At 41.5% G+C, this 16,751-nt stretch overlaps 1 protein-coding gene across 1 annotated transcript in view; it reads left to right on the top strand.

Moving 5' to 3' along the window:
• ZDBF2 (zinc finger DBF-type containing 2) overlaps window positions 1–16,751 on the top strand; it is a 105,876-nt gene that overhangs the window by 80,073 nt on the left and 9,052 nt on the right. The gene's annotated exons all lie outside the window — the stretch shown is intronic.

The following is a 16,751-nucleotide window of genomic DNA, read 5'->3' as shown; positions in this document are numbered from 1 at the left end:
AACACATGTGACAACATGGATGAACCAGGAGGACATTATTTTAATGAAATAAGCCAGTCATAGCAGGCCAAAGGCCCTGTGATTCCACCTATATAATTACTTAGAGTATGTAAGTACTTAGAGTAGTCAAATTCATTGATATTTTACAGAGGGTAAAATGGTGGTTAACTTGTAGAGCACCTGCCGCAGTCACCAGAAGGTTTGGACCTTGTGGGTGGGCCGATGCAATCCCCCTGGCCCAGGCCGTGCCAGAGAGCTCACAGGGCCAAGGTGGCAGAGTAGAAGGACGTGTGCTCATCTCCTCCTGTGAGTACACCCAAATCACAACTAGCTGTTGAACACCCATTGACAGGAGGGTGTTGGAACCCACCAAAAAAAATGTACCCCGTGTCCAAGGACAAAGGAGAAACCACAACGAGACTGTAGGAGGGGCACAATCATGATAAAATAAAATCCCATACCCACCAGGTAGGTGACCCGCAAACTGGAGAATAAAAATGCCAAAGAAGTTCTCGCGCTGTTGCAAAAGTTCTAGGCCCCACATTAGACTTCTCAACCTGGGGATCCAGCAAAGGGACTGGGAATCTCCAGGGAATCTGACTTGGAAGGTTAATGGGATTTGATTACAGACTATCCACAAGACTGGGGGAAACAGAGACTTTTGAAAGGCACAAACAAAATCTTGTGTGCTCCACGACCCAGGGGAAAGGAGCAGTGCCTCCACAGGAAACGGAGCCAGACCTGCCTGTGAGTGTTGAAGTTCTCCTGCAGAGGCTTGGATCGGCAGTGGCCTGCTATGGGGACAAGGGCACCAGCAGCAGCAGTCCTGGGAGGTGCATGTTGGCATAAGTCCTTTCGGGGGTCACCAGTAGCCCTTCTATGGAGCCTGTAGACTCCAGGACTGGGTCACTTCAGGCCAGACAGCTAACAGAGAGGGAGCACAGCCACACTGACCAGCAGACAACTGGTTTAAAGATTTGCTGAGCATGGCCCTGCCCACTGAGCAAGACCCAATTGTTCCCATGGCCAGACTCTCCCATCAGGAAGCTTGCACAGACCTCTTATCCTTATCCATCGCAGGGCAGATGCAAGAACTATAAGAAGAAGCAAAAACTATAATCCTATAACCTCTAAAAGAAAACCACAATCACAGAAAGCTAACCAAAATGATCCCATGGGTCACAGCCTTGTGTAGCTCAATGAAGCTATGAGCCATGCCACGCAGAGCCACCCAAGACGGCTGGGTCATGGTGGAGAGCTGGAACGAAACATGGTCCACTGGAGAAGTGAATGGCAAACCACTTCAGTATTCTTGCCTTGAGGACCCCACGAACAGTATGAAAAGGGGAGAGTGAGGAGTGGTGTATTATTGCTTAAAAAGTATAGAGTTTCAGTTTCATGAGAAGAAAAGATCTGTGAATTGGTGGCGGTGACAGTAACACAACGTTGTGAGTGTTTTTAATGCCACTGATGTGTGTACTTAAAAATGGTTGAAATGGAGCAAGATGAGGGAGTAGGGAGACTTCTGTCATTTTCTCTCCCATGGGCACACTGATTCCACAGCAATACATGGACCAATTTCCCCCTTTTTCCTCAAGAAATCAGTTGAGATGATTCTATCACTAAAGAGAGCAAAACAAGCCACACTGAAGCTGGTAGGAGAATCTGAGGCTCCATTTTGCTATAATCCTTCCCTTTGGTACAGTCCCACATGATGGGAAACTTGCAGCTCCCCGGATAAGGAAAGAAAAGATTAGACTGTGTGTCCAACATTCTGACTTTTCTGTGGGCACAGACCATATACTGGGATTCTTCCTTGCCTGAATGTGAGTGCTGATAGGTCAACACCCTGCCTTGGGAGCTTTTAAAAGCAAAGGCAGTTCTTTGGATTAACATTCAAGGACTCACCATAGCCTTTCCTCTGGGCTCAGTACTGAGTTAGAGAATGAAAAAAAAATTCCAAATCCCAGCTTCTCTCTGGGGAGGGAAAGGATTGGGCCACATGTCCAAAATTCCAACTTTTTTGTAGTGCTGTCTGAGAGACTGATATCTGTCTTACCTGTATCAGAGCACTGGATGGGATCAGCATATTCTAGATTTCTGAAGGCCACTGAGAATAAAGTCAAAGGCTTGGATTAGTACACAATCATCAATTAGAGCTCCTCAAAAACAGAGTGAGCAGAAAAAAAGTCCCAAATACCAGGTCCTAGCTGGGCAGGGACGGAGAAGGCGATAGTACCGCACTCCAGTACTCTTCCCTGGAAAATCCCAACCCTGGTAGGCTGCAGTCCATGGGGTCGCTAGGAGTCGGACATGACTGAGAGACTTCACTTTCACTTTTCGCTTTCATGCACTGGAGAAGGAAATGGCAACCCACTCCAGTGTTCTTGCCTGGAGAATCCCAGGGATGGGGGAGCCTGGTGGGCTGCCGTCTATGGGGTCGCACAGAGTCAGACATGACTGAAGCAACTTAGAAGCAGCAGCAGATTAGATTGCCACGGGCTAGTTGATGAGCAGCTAGGACCCTCTGTGACTGTGTCCATCTTTCCTTATATTTTACTTCATAGGCCTGTAATATTTATTTATCTGTATGTTCATTTTTAAAAATCTTAATATTAGAGGCATGTTCATCGACAGATGAATGGATAAAGAAGATGTGGTATATATAGAATGGAATGTTACTCAGCCATAATAAAGAATGAATTTGAGTCAGTAGTAATGAGGTGAATGAATCTAGAGCCTGATATAGAGAGTGAAGTAAATCAGAAAGACAAAAACAAGTATTATATATTAACACGTATATATGGAATCTAGAATAATAGTACCGATGAACCTATTTGCAAGGAAGGAATGGAGATACAAATATAGAGAAAGGACTTTTGGACTCAGTGTGGGAAGGAGAGGAAAAGACTAATTGAGAAAGTAGCATTAACATATATACACTATCATGTGTAAAACAGATAACTGGTGAGTGGTTGATATATAACACAGGGAGCCCAGCCTGGCGCTCTGTGATGACCTAGAGGCATGGGAGGAGAAGGAAGGAGGCTCAAAAGGGAGAGGATATATATATATATCTATATAGATATATAGATACTATATAATTATGGCTGATTCCTGCTGTTGTATGGCAGAATCCAACACAACATTATAAGGCACTTATTCTATAATTAAAAAATAAAATTTAAAAGTTTTAGAAGCATGTGAGTAGAGAGAGTGGAGAAAAATGGATGGGTTTCAAAGGATCTTCTATATCAATGAACATTTGTGTTTATGGTAGAGTGACCGGGGTTATGGCCTCAGGGTGGGATAAGGAGAAGGAGGCTTCTTGCTGAATAGTTTCTCTGATGCCCTAAATGCTTCATTGGAAAAAAAAAAGTCTTAATTTTAAACTGATAGTTCTTTGCCAGCTAAAATGCTGCTATATAGAGTAATTCCTTTAATTCCCAGCACATTAAAATCTAAAGTGATTGGCAGATTCTTCAGTTGGTAGTCTGAAGAACAGAAAAAAATAAATAAATTTCACTGTTTGAATAATTTTGCATCTTTTATAGGTCCTTGGGGTCCTTTCTGTTTTCACTCTAAATAGTCAGAGTTCTTGGAAACACAGAATTGCTCATTTTCTAGCCCACTAGAGGTAATGCCAGCCGGTACTTTGATAATTGAACTTCCTGAGGCTCACACTGTCAGATTTATGAAGCACAAGGAAGGAATTTCAGTAACGGGACAAAATTCACTTCCAAGAAGGGGAAATGTCAGCCATGTTGCTAGTTCATGTCAATATAGATCAATGGAAAGACAGTCTCCTTGACCATGTGTGGAATGTTGTGTCCTTTTTTTGACTAACTCTCCACGTATGTCACTAATGTAAATGAATCTTGGTAAAACATATTGAAGGTGAAAAAGACAATAAGGAAACATCATATTTTTTTTTTGCCTTTATGTTAAACAGTATCTTGTTTCTAGAAATGCTTTAAATTTGAAAACTGACTTAGCTGAAGTTGTTTGGGATGGAAAGGGTACAGAAAATGTCAAAGTTTAACTGCTGCCCTCAAGTCTACCAGTGACTGCGGACTAGATTATGAAGATGGAGTTGAATGGGGTCTTTTTCAGGCTTACAATGAGTCTGTTTTAGTCTCACTGATGTTTTTGCCAAAGATTTTTTTCCTTGCATGCTAATGAGATCCTCCTCTAACTTAGCCTTACTTAATCTTCTACTTTGAAAACTCTATCAAGTATCTCCTAATGGTTGCACTTAGAATGAAAAAATAAGGGACTTTATTGTTATCAACATCAAACTCATGCCTACTACTGACTAACTAGTTTGGGGGCAAGTTACTTAAATTCTCTGGAATTAATTCCTTTAGCCACAATGATCAATGGGCAATTTCTGAGTTGGGCTGAATCTTCAGAGTTGAGAGGGAATGTGGTGGTTATATTTTTCAGAGGGCTCAATTAATAGCTCCCTAGTTCTCTAAACAGAATCTATACAAGTCGAAAGAAGACTAGAGGCCAAAGCCTTATTCTGTTCTGATGGAGGGCTTCTGTCCTCTGTGGGTCACTCAGTCCCAGTAGGAGAAAGGAAAGCTGATCTGTGATGTCCAGTTTATTCATCTCAGATTTACTCATCAGACAAATCACTTCCGTATTCCAAAGGCGGAGCCAGGAAAGTGACAGAGAGAAGCCAGGAGCAGAATGCAGTCGATTTCCACTCCCTTGGAAAGAAACATCAGGAATGGAATTATTTCCCGCTAATAATGTTATATACATGTTAGTCATGTATGGAGGTGATAGTTGGACCATAAGAAAGGCTGAGGGCCAAAGAATTGATGCTTTCAAACTGTGGTGCTGGAAAAGACTCTTGATAGTCCCTTGGACAGCAAGGAGATCAAATCAGTCAATCCTAAAGGAAATCACCCTGAATATTCATTGGTAAGACTGATGCTGAAGCTGAATACTTTGGGCACCTGATGCAAAGAGCCGACTCATTGGAAAAGACCCTGATGATGAGAAAGATAGAGGGCAGGAGAAGTGGGTGACCCAGGATGAAATGGTTGGATGGCATCACTGACGTAATGGATATGAGTTTGAGCAAATTCAGGGGGACAGTGAAGGATAGGGAAGCCCGGTGTGCTGCAGTTCCTGGGGCCGCAAAGAGTCAGACACGACTTAGTGACTGAACAGCGACAATAACAACATGTTAGAGCAGAAGATATAAACTAGGAGGTTTGTATGGTAACCACGGGTCAGATCATGAAGGCTCTTGAAAAAAAAGGCAATAGAGAGTCATTGTAGGTACTTCAGAAAGAGCAAGATGAAAACAATTTAAAGAAAAGAACAACTCAACAAAAAATTAAAGAATGATAGTTTGGAGAACAAAGAGGGACTGGATGGATTAGAAAAGGAAAGAGGTAATAAAAGCTTAGGCATTTTGTTTTTGGAAGACATATTTCAAGAACAAAAAGCAAGTACAGGAACAGGATTCTCCTGTATTGATCCAGAGAATAGAGTTATATTAAGTGGAAGTTACATTAATATTGAAAGCTTTGGTTCAGAATAGGGAACCATTCAGGATTAGAGGTGTTGAAATGTTTTTTGTGCTATCAGTCTGGTTTTTCATAGAGAAAAAGTCACCACTGTGAATCAGGTCTGGTTCACATCCAGGTTTTCTTTAACTTCAGGCAATATTTTAAAACATTTGAATAAGTTGCTGCTGCTGCTGCTAAGTTGCTTCAGTCGTGTCCGACTCTGTGCGACCCCATAGACGGCAGCCCACCAGGCTTCCCCATCCCTGGGATTCTCCAGGCAAGAACACTGGAGTGGGTTGCCATTTCCTTCTCCAGTGCATGAAAGCGAAAAGTGAAAGTGAAGTCTGTCAGTCGTGTCCGACTCTTAGTGACCCCATGGACTGCAGCCTACCAGGCTCCTCCATCCATGGGATTTTCCAGGCAAGAGTACTGGAGCTAATATTTAATAATTTTTAAAAATCACCAAAAATCTGGATTTCCAGTTCTTAAGAAATTGAAAGGTCTAGCAACATTAAACTTACAGACAACAATTGGACTGAGCTATGGAAGGACTGCCCCATGTAGACAAGACATGCGTTTTCCTGTTTACCACCATCCCCACCATTCCTTATTGTATGGCAAATGCTTTTTTTATTACCTGCTGGTACCTATACACGCATTTGACTTTTCAGCCCTTGTGCAAGAAATCTCTACACCAAGAGAGGGGATGGATTCAATAACTCTTGACTCATGGCTTTTCTGATTCCAAGGTCTTTGGCCATTTTTATCTAAATTTATCTCATTTTAAATAAGACCAGCTTCCTTCTGTGATGTGCTATTTTTATTATCATTTTTCCCCTCATACTTCATTTCATTGTTCTGGTAATATTTCCTTTTACTTTGGAACAACTATGTGAGGTTTTCACCTGGTATTAAGCATAGAGATGGCCCACAGAATCTGTAGGTGGGCCTGGTGTCAAGCAAAGAGGAATGTGACCAGATTAGCTAGAGGTACTACTTCTCCCTCTCAGTGTGTCATCCAGGAAGATGGGGGCTCTTCGGGACACTTGCTATAGGTATGTTGTCACAGCTTGTACTCTCAAGTCCCTACTTAAAAAGGCCTCAGAAACCCTGGGCTTCCTAGATGGCTCAAGTGGTAAAGAATCCACCTGCCAGTGTAAGAGATGCAGGTTCGATCCCTGGGTCAGGAAGATCCCCTGGAGGAGGAAATGGCAACCCACTCCATTCTTGCCTGGGAACTCCCATGGATAGAGGAGCCTGGTGGGCTATAGTCCATGGGGTTACAAAGAGTTGGACATGACTTAGCGACTGAGCACACACACACAGAGTACTCTACATGGTTCCTGGCTAGCCTATTAGACTGCTTGCATGTGCACTAAGTGGCTTCAGTCATGTCCAACTCTTTATGCTCTTATGGACTGTAGCCCTCCAGGCTCCCCTGTCCATGGTATTCTCCAGGCAAGAATACTGGAGTGGGTTGCATGCCCTCCTCCAGGGGATCTTCCTGACCCAAGGATCGAACCTGCATTTCTTATGTCCTCTGCATTGGCAAGCGGGTTCTTTACCACTGGTGCCGCCTGTGAAGCCCTTGGACTGCTTAGCATGGCTTAGTTTCTGAGAAGTGGTTCTAAAGCCATGTCAGAATGGTTACATACTCCATAGTCAGCACAAGGAAACCTGATCCACAAGGAAATAAATAAGTCAGAAATGATTCTAGGGAAGCTAGGAAGAGATGCAAAGGACGTTAGGGGACAGAAACAGTAGGAGGTCAGGTGGTCAAGGGGGCATCAGTAGGGCAGGGGAGGGACTGTCAGGGGTGGGAGTAAGCAAAGTATCTGCACTACAGAGTGGGTGCAGGAGAAACGTTGTCAAGTAGGGATTCTGATTACTGTTGTCACTTTTGTGTATATTTTGGTTCTGGACTGCAGATGGGTTACTTTTTTGTTTACCTTACCTTGTTGACTGACCATGACTTGTATCTTATTTCTTCACAGTTATTAACAGAGAGCCAATAAATTGATGAACAGTTGATATTATGATAAAGGGAAAGGATCTCTTAGATACTAAGGAACACGTATATTGATAAAACCACTATAATATATTATATATATGTAGCACTGAACCTCAGAGGGTGGTTTTTCACTCACAAATGTTGCCCCATGTCTGGGAGCTGTTCCAGAAAATGAAAGAGAATACATATCCTGGATATCAACAAACTACAGCCATGATCTGCCCCAAGGCTCACACTACCATAAAGCCTCATTTTCTTCCATGACATAAATACCAATTACCAGAGATGTATGTCAAATCTGTCCCTTGCTTCTAATAATTTTTATCAACCATAAACATTTAATTAAATGTAAATTCCAAATATGATAATTGACAAGTTTGCAGTATGTCAGAGTTTATCTAGTAATTCCATGTGTACCCCTTTTAAAATTCTTCATAAGACTGTACTGAGACAAGACCTTCAATCGTGAATTGTATGCTCCCACAGGTGCACTACACTGCCTTTCTGCTGCTCTTACCAGTTCCTGATTTTTGCCAAAATGCATTATTTATCAGCCCTTCAGTATAGCAAATCACCACAAAATAGATTGTGTACTCCCCAAAGAATGTTATAAATGAGGATTTCCTTCTTTACTTAAAACATGCAATCATATTAAATAAATCAAAACAAACTACCAGTATTTCCTCTTTAAAATCCATTAATAGTAAGTCCAATAAATTGGAAAGGAATGTCTATACATGTTGATTACACAATAGCTCAAATACAGCATAGTTTATACAAAGTTTGGCAAATTTCTAACTCTACTTTATCATAAATACCACCCATCTAAAGTACATATGCTGGTTAAAATAACCATCAATTAAATGTGCAAGACAGACCTATGTATTTTAATGTAACAGTATAAAAATATTCAGTGATAGAGTTTTAGGTTCTACATTGCAACTAAGCTTTTGAAAACCAACACTCATGTAGTTTTAGTTTAGTAGCAAAGAAAAAAAATCCAATTATCTAAAATGGTTACAAATAGTACTCATATGCACTCATTGTGTGAGGCTGAATTTTTTTATATCCTGAAGCTCAAGCTGGAATCAAGATTGCTGGGAGAAATATCAATAACCTCAGATATGCAGATGACACCCCTCTTACGGCAGAAAGCAAAGAAAAACTAAAGAGCCTCTTGATGAAAGTGAAAGAGAGTGAAAAAGTTGGCTTAAAGCTCAACATTCAGAAAAGTAAGATCATGGCATTTGGTCCCATCACTTCATGGGAAATAGATGGGGAAACAATGGAAACAGTGACAGACTTTAATTTTGGGGGCTCCAAAATCACTGCAGATGGTGGCTGCAGCCATGAAATTAAAAGACGCTTACTCCTTGGAAGGAAAGTTATGATCAACCTAGACAGCATATTCAAAAGCAGAGACATTTCTTTGCCAACAAAGGTCTGTCTAGTCAAACCTATGGTTTTTCCAGTGGTCATGTATGGATGTGAGAGTTCGACTATAAACAAAGCTGAGCGCAAAGAATTGATGCTTTTGAACTGTGGTGTTGGAGAAGACTTTTGAGAGTCCCTTGGACTGCAAGGAGATCCAACCAGTCTATCCTAAAGGAGATCAGTCCTGGGTGTTCCTTGGAAGAACTGTTGTTGAAGCTGAAACTCCAATACTTTGGCCACCTGATGTGAAGAGGTGGCTCATTTGAAAAGACCCTGATGTTGGGAAAGATTAAGGGCAGGAGGAGAAGGGGATGACATAGGATGAGGTGGTTGGGTGGCATCACCGACTCAACGGACATGAGTTTGGGTAAACTTCGGGAGTTGGTGATAAACAGGGAGGCCTGGCGTGCTGTGGTCCATGGGGTTGCAAAGAGTCATACATGACTGAATGACTGAACTGAACTGAACAATAATTAAAGTGAATATTATTCTATTTCAAAACCAGCCTCTGCAATATTCAAATACTGAATACATTAAAAAATATATAAGAATAGCCATGATTCCTCTCATTGTTCCCTCTGTTTATAGCAAGAGCTAAGGGGAACATTAGACTGGTTCCAATTAGACTGGTTGGAACAATAGACTGGTTCCAAATAGGAAAAGGAGTACGTGAAGGCTGTATTTTGTCACCCTGCTTACTTAACTTATATGCAGAGAACATCATGAGAAACGCTGGACTGGAAGAAACACAAGCAGGAATCAAGATTGCCGGGAGAAATATCAATAACCTCAGATATGCAGATGATACCACCCTTATCGCAGAAAGTGAAGAGGAACTAAAAAGCCTCGATGAAAGCAAAAGTGGAGAGTGAAAATGTTGGCTTAAAGCTCAACATTCAGAAAACGAAGATCATGGCATCCGGTCCCATCACTTCATGGGAAATAGATGGGGAAACAGTGGAAACAGTGGCTGACTTTATTTTGGAGGGCTCCAAAATCACTGCAGATGGTGATTGCAGCCATGAAATTAAAAGACGCTTGCTCCTTGGAAGAAAAGTTATGACCAACCTAGACAGCATATTCAAAAGCATAGACATTACTTTGTCTAGTCAAGGCTATGGTTTTTCCAGTAGTCATGTATGGATGTGAGAGTTGGACTGTGAAGAAAGCTGAGTGCTGAAGAATTGATGCTTTTGAACTGTGGTGTTGGAGAAGACTCTTGAGAGTCCCTTGGACTGCGAGGAGATCCAATCAGTCCATTCTGAAGGAGATCAGCCCTGGGATTTCTTTGGAAGGAATGATGCTAAAGCTAAAACTCCAGTACTTTGGCCACCTCATGCGAACAGGTGACTCAATGGAAAAGACTCTGATGCTGGGAGGGATTGGGGGCAGGAGGAGAAGGGGACAACAGAGGATGAGATGGTGGAATGGCATCACGGACTCGATGGAGGTGAGTCTGAGTGAACTCCGGGAGATGGTGATGGACAGGGAGGCCTGGCGTGCTGCTATTCATGGGGTCACAAAGAGTCGGACATGACTGAGCGACTGAACTGACTGAAGGGGAACATACGTCTGAGTTTTTTCAAGATATCCCAGTTTTTGCCAGTTCTTCTTTTGGTTTAAATATTAAACACACTACTTTCACTCTCAAAAGTTTCTTGATTTGGAAAACAAATTTTCTATTCTCCTTAGTCAGGATCCTCCTAGTGCTTCTCATTGTGGATGGGTACCATTTCTGACTTTTCAGAAAGTGAAGCAAAGCTACTGATCCTTATATCTCCAGAGAGGGATCTACTCTCTTTTCTTAGGTCCGATTTAAGAAAAGTCCATAAAAGGCAAGGATGTCCCCTCTCACCACTCCTTTTCTACACAGTGGAAATTCTGGCTAGTGCAATAAGACTATTTTCCAAGAATAGACAGATACACACACACCTATGTATATATGTGATATACACACAGATACACACAGATACACACACGTATATGTGATATACATGTGAATATATATCACATGTTCAGTCCATGGGGTTGCAAAGAGTCAGACAGGACTGAGCGACTAAACAGCAACAAAATCACATTTTCTTTATTACGTGTTGATGGACACTTGGGTGACTTCTATCGTAAACAGTGCTGCTATGTACACGGAGGTACATGTATCTTTTCAAATTACTGTTTTCATTTTCTTCAGATATTCATTAAAGTGTGAAATTGCTGGATCGTACAGTAGCTCTATTTTTAGTTTTTTGAGAAAGTTCCAGACTATTTTCTATAGTGGCTGCACCAATTCATATCCCCTCACCAACAAGGTACAAAAATTCCCTTTTCTCCACATCCTTACTAACATTTGTTATTTGGAGATTTTTGATGATGGCTATTCTGACTAGTGTGAGGTGATAGCTCACTATGATTTTGATTTGCATTCCTCTAATAATCAGCAATGTTGAGCATCTTTTCACGTGCCTGTTAATCATCTGACTGTCTTCTTTGGAAAAATGTTTAATTAGGTTTTCTGTCCATTTTTTAATCAGGTTGTTTTTTTTTTTTTATATTGAGTTGTATGAGACTATGCATTTGTGGGAGTAGAGGGCATAGGGAAATTACTTTACCTTAATCTCAGTTTTGCTCTGAAACTTCAGTTCAGTTCAGTTCAGTCACGTCCAACTCTTTGCGACCCCATGGACCACAGCACTACAGCCTCCCTGTTTATCACCAACTCCCGAAGTTTACCTAAACTCATGTCCGTTGAGTTGGTGATGCCATCCAACCATCTCATCTTATGTCGTCCCCTTCTCCTCCTGCTATCAATCTTTCCCAGTGTCAGGGTCTTTTCAAATGAGTTAGGTCTTCACATCAGGTGGCCAAAGTACTGGGGTTTCAGCTTCAACATCACTCCTTCCAAGGAACACCCAGGACTGATCTCCTTCAGAATGGACTGGTTGGATCTCATTGCAGTCCAAGGGACTCTCAAGAGTCTTCTCCAACCCCACAGTTCAAAATAATCAATTCTTCGGTGTTCAGCATTCTTCACAGTCCAACTCTCACATCCATACATGACCACAGGAAAAACCATAGCCTTGACTAGATGGACCTTTGTTGGCAAAGTAATGTCTGTGCTTTTGAATATGCTGTCTAGGTTGGTCATAACTTTCCTTCCAAGGAGTAAGCGTCTTTTAATTTCTTGGCTGCAGTCACCATCTGCAGTGATTTTGGAGCCCCCAAAATAAAGTCTGACACTGTTTCCACTGTTTCCCCATCTATTTGTCATGAAGTGATGGGACCAGATGCCATGATCTTCGTTTTCTGAATGTTGAGCTTTAAGCCAACTTTTTCGCTCTCCTCTTTCACTTTCATCAAGAGGCTTTTTAGCTCCTCTTCACTTTCTGCCATAAGGGTGGTGTCATCTGCATATCTGAGGTTATTGATATTTCTCCTGGCAATCTTGATTCCAGTTTGTGCTTTATCCAGCCCAGCGTTTCTCATGATGTACTCTGCATATAAGTTAAATCAGCAGGGTGACAATATACAGCCTTGACATACTCCTTTTCCTATTTGGAACCAGTCTGTTGTTCCATGTCCAGTTCTAACTGTTGCTTCCTGACCTGCATACAGATTTCTCAAGAGGCAGGTCAGATAGTCTGGTATTCCCATCTCTTTCAGAATTTTCAACAGTTTTTGTGATCCACACAGTCAAAGGCTTTGGCATAGTCAATAAAGCAGAAATAGATGTTTTTCTGGAACTCTCTTGCTTTTTCCACGATCCAGCAGACGTTGGCAATTTGATCTCTGGTTCCTCTGCCTTTTCTAAAACCAGCTTGGACATCTGGAAGTTCATGGTTTATGTATTGCTGAAGCCTGGCTTGGAGAATTTTGAGCATTACTTCACTAACGTGTGAGATGAGTGCAATTGTGTGGTAGTTTGAGCATTTGTTGGCATTGTCTTTCTTAGGGATTGGAATGAAAACTGACCTTTTTTAGTCTTGTGGCCACGGCTGAGTTTTCAAAATTTGCTGGCATATTGAGGGCAGCACTTTCACAGTATCATCTTTTAGGATTTGAAATAGCTCAGCTGGAATTCCATCACCTCCACTAGCTTTGTTCATAGTGATGCTTCCTAAGGCCCACTTGACTTTACATTCCAGGATGTCTGGCTCTAGGTGATTGATCACTCCATCATGATTATCTGGGTCATGAAGATCTTTTTTGTACAGTTCTTCTGTGTATTCTTGCCACCTTTACTTAATATCTTCTGCCTCTGTTACGTCCATACCATTTTTGTCCTTTACTGAGCCCATCTTTGCATGAAGTGTTCCCTTGGTATCTCTAATTTTCTTGAAGAGATGTCTAGTCTTTCCCATTCTGTTGTTTTCCTCTATTTGTTTGCACTGATCACTGAGGAAGGCCTTCTTATCTCTTCTTGCTATTCTTTGGAACTCTGCATTCAAATGAGTATATCTTTTCTTTTCTCCCTTGCTTTTTGCTTCTCTTCTTTTCACAGCTATTTGTAAGGCCTCCTCAGACAGCCATTTTGCTTTTTTGAGTTTCTTTTCCTTGGGGATGGTCTTGATCCCCATCTCCTGTACAATGTCACAAACCTCCATCCATAGTTCATCAGGCACTCTGTCTGTCAGATCTTTGCAACCCCATGGACTGTAGCCTACCAGGCTCCTCCCTCCATGGGATTCTCCAGGCAAGAGATCTAGTCCCTTAAATCTATTTCTCACTTCCACTCTATAATCATTAGGGATTTGATTTAGGTCATACCTGAATGGTCTAATGGTTTTCCCTACTTTCTTCAATTTAAGTGTCAATTTGGGAATAAGGAATTCATGATCTGAGCCACAGTCTGCTCCTGGCCTTGTTTTTGCTGACTGTATAGAGCTTCTCCATCTTTGGCTGCAAAGAATATAATCAGTCTGATTTCAGTGTTGGCCATCTGGTGATGTCCATGTGTAGAGTCTTCCCTTGTGTTGTAGGAAGAAGGTGTTTGCTATGACCAGTGCATTCTCTTGGCAAAACTCTATTAGCCTTTGCTTCATTCTGTACTCCAAGGCCAAATTTGCTTGTTACACCAGGTGTTTCTTGACTTCTTACTTTTTCACTCCAGTCCCCTGTAATGAAAAGGACATCTTTTTTGGGTGTTAGTTCTAAAAGGTCTTGTAGGTCTTCATAGAATCATTCAACTTCAGCTTCTTCAGCATTACTAGTTGGGGCATAGACTTGGATTACCATGATATTGAATGGTTTGCCTTGGAAACGAACAGAGATCATTCTGTCGTTTTCGATATTGCATCCAAGTACTGCATTTCAGACTCTTCTGTTGACTATGATGGCTACTCCATTTCTTCTAAGGGATTCCTGCCCACAGTAGTAGATATAATGGTCATCTGAGTTAAATTCACACAATCCAGTCCATCTTATTTCATTGATTCCTAGAATGTCGATGTTCACTCTTGCCAGCTCCTGTTTGACCACTTCCAATTTGCCTTGATTCATGGTCCTAACATTCCAGATTCCTATGCAATATTGCTCTTTACAGCATCAGATCTTGCTTCTATCACCAGTCACATCCACAACTGGGTATTGGTTTTGCTTTGGCTCCATCCCTTCATACTTTCTGGAGCTATTTCTCCACTGATCTCCAGTAGCATATTGGGCACCTACCCACCTGGGGAGTTCATCTTTCAGTGTCCTACCTTTTGCATTTTTATACTGTTTATGGGGTTCTCAAGACAAGAGTACTGAAGTGGTTTGCCATTCCCTTCTGCAGTGGACCACATTTTGTCAGAACTCTCCACCATGACCCGTCCATCTTGAGTGACCCTACTTGGCATGACTTACTTTCATTGAGTTAGACAAGGCTCTGGTCCATGTGAATAGTTTGGCTAGTTTTCTGTGATTGTGGCTTCAGTCTGTCTGCCCTCTGATGCCCTCTCTCAGCGCCTACTGTCTTAGTGGGATTTCTCTTACCTTGAATGTGGGGTATCTCTTCACGGCTGTTCCAGCAAAGTGCAGCCACTGCTCCTTACCTTGGATGTGGGGTATCTCCTCACCCTGCTGCTCCTGATCTTGAACGTCGGGTATCTCCTCTCAGCTGCTCACTGCTCCAGCTGTGAATCTTTTTTTTTTTAATTAAAAAAATTTATTTTTACTTTATTTTGCTTTACAATACTGTATTGGTTTTGCCATACATTGACATGAATCAGCCATGGGTGTACATGAGTTCCCAATCCTGAACCCCCCTCCCACTTCCCACCCCCTATCATCTCTCTGGATCATCCCTGTGCACCAGCCCCAAGCATCCTGTATCCTGTATTGAACATAGACTGGTGATTTGTTTCTTACATGATAGCATACATGTTTCAATGCCATTCTCCCAAATCCCCATCCTATCCCTCTCCCACAGAGTCCAAAAGTCCGTTCTAAACATCTGTGTCTCTTTTGCTGTCTTGCATACAGGGTTATCATTATCATCTTTCTAAATTCTATATATACGTGTTAGTATACTCTATTGGTGTTTTTCTTTCTGGCTTATTCACTCTGTATAATAGGCTCCAGTTTCATCCACCTCGTTAGAACTGATTCAAATGTATTCTTTTTAATGGCTGAGTAATACTCCATTGTGTATATGTACCACAGCTTTCTTATCCATTTGTCTGCCAATGGACATCTAGGTTGCTTCCATATCCTGGTTATTATAAACAGTGCTGCGATGAACATTGGGGTACATGTGTCTCTTTCAATTCTGGTTTCCTCGGTGTGTATGCCCAGCAGTGGGATTGTTGGGTCATAAGGCAGTTCTATTTGCAATTTTTAAAGAAATCTCCACACTGTTCTCCATAGTGGCTGTATTAGTTTGCATTCCCACCAACAGTGTAAGAGGGTTCCCTTCTCTCCACACCCTCTCCAGCATTTACTGTTTGTAGACTTTTTGATAGCAGCCATTCTGACTGGTGTGATATGGTACCTCATTGTGGTTTTAATTTGCATTTCTCTGATATGAGTGATGTTGAGCATCTTTTCATGTGTTTGTTAGCCATCCATATGTCTTCTCTGGAGAAATGCCTATTTAGTTCTTTGGCCCATTTTTTGATTGGGTCGTTTATTTTTCTGGAATTGAGCTGCAGGAGTTGCTTGTATATTTTTGAGATTACTTGTTTGTCAGTTGCTTCATTTGCTATTATTTTCTCCCATTCTGAAGGCTGTCTTTTCACCTTGCTTATAATTTCCTTTGTTGTGCAGAAGCTTTTAATTTTAATTAGATCCCATTTGTTTATTTTTGCTTTTATTTCCAGTATTCTGGGAGGTGGATCATAGAGGATCCTGCTGTGATTTATGTCGGAGAGTGTTTTGCCTATGTTCTCCTCTAGGAGTTTTATAGTTTCTGGTCTTACGTTTAGATCTTTAATCCATTTTAAGTTTATTTTTGTGTATGGTGTTAGAAAGTGATCTAGTTTCATTCTTTTACAAGTGGTTGACCAGTTTTCCCAGCACCACTTGTTAAAGAGATTGTCTTTAATCCATTGTATATTCTTGCCTCCTTTGTCGAAGATAAGTTGTCCATAGGTGTGTGGATTTATCTCTGGGCTTTCTATTTTGTTCCATTGATCTATATTTCTGTCTTTATGCCAGTACCATACTGTCTTGATGACTGTGGCTTTGTAGTAGAGCCTGAAGTCAGACAGGTTGATTCCTCCAGTTCCATTCTGCTTCCTCAAGATTGCTTTGACTATTCGAGGTTTTCTGTATTTCCATACAAATTGTGAAATTATTTGTTCTAT

Source organism: Oryx dammah, unplaced genomic scaffold, assembly GCF_014754425.2.
Source record: "Oryx dammah isolate SB20612 unplaced genomic scaffold, SCBI_Odam_1.1 HiC_scaffold_27, whole genome shotgun sequence".
Taxonomy (NCBI): Eukaryota; Metazoa; Chordata; class Mammalia; order Artiodactyla; family Bovidae; genus Oryx; species Oryx dammah.
This window is presented reverse-complemented; position numbering and strand designations above follow the sequence as displayed.